This window comes from Chrysochloris asiatica, unplaced genomic scaffold, assembly GCF_000296735.1.
Source record: "Chrysochloris asiatica unplaced genomic scaffold, ChrAsi1.0 scaffold00147, whole genome shotgun sequence".
Taxonomy (NCBI): Eukaryota; Metazoa; Chordata; class Mammalia; order Afrosoricida; family Chrysochloridae; genus Chrysochloris; species Chrysochloris asiatica.
This window is the reverse complement of record NW_006408665.1, coordinates 153503-154518: the sequence shown is the minus strand read 5'-3', so window position 1 is coordinate 154518 and position 1016 is coordinate 153503.

Genomic DNA, 1016 nt, shown 5'->3' with positions numbered 1-1016 from the left:
TCCTTATTGACTATGCCAAGGATTTCAATTGTGTGGATCATGACAAGCCATGGACAACATTGTGAATAATGAGTATTCTGGAACACTTAATTGTGGTTGTGAACCTGTACATAGATCAGGAGGCAATTGTTCAAACAGAACAAGGGAACACTGAATTGTTTAAAATTAGGAAAAGTGTGTGCAAGTGTCTTATTCTTTCACCATATTCTATTTGTATACTGAATAAATAATCTGAGCAGGTAAATTACATGAAGAAAACATGGCATTGGGATTGGAGGAAGACTCATTAACAACCTGTGATATGTAGATGATATAATCTTGCTTCCTGAAAAGGAAGAGGATATAAATACTTACTGATAAAGATCAAAGACTTAGTTATGGGTGGCATATTAATGTAAAGAAAACAAAAACTTATAACTGGGCCAATAAACAACATTCATGAAAATAGAGAAAAGTTTGAAGTTGTCAGAGACTTCATTTTGCCTTGATCAACCATCGACACTCTTGGCAGCAGCAAGAAATTAAATGACATATTGCATTAGGCACATCTGCTGCACAAGACCTCTTTAAAATGTTTAAGAACAAAGATGTCAGTTTGAGGACTTAGATGTGCCTCAATTATGCCATGGTATTTTTAATGATGTTATATGCATGTGAAAGTTAGACAGTGAATAGGAGGACTGTAGAATAATTGATATATTTGAGTTATGATGTTAAAGGAGGATACTGAACGTACCATGGACTGTCAAAAGAACATACAGATCTGTGTTGGAAGAAGTACAGGCAAAGTGCACCTTGGAAGACAGAATGGCAAGACTTTGTCTCTAATATTTCAGACATGTTTTCAGGGGGACTAGTGGTAAGGAGCTCTGGTAGCGTAGTGGTTACGAATCGGGCTGCGAACCTAAAGGTCAGCGGTTCGAAACTACCAGCTGTTCCATGGGAGAAAGATGAGGCTTTCTACTCCCGTAAGGATTTACACCCTCGGAAACCCTGTACAGGGTCGCTATGGGTCG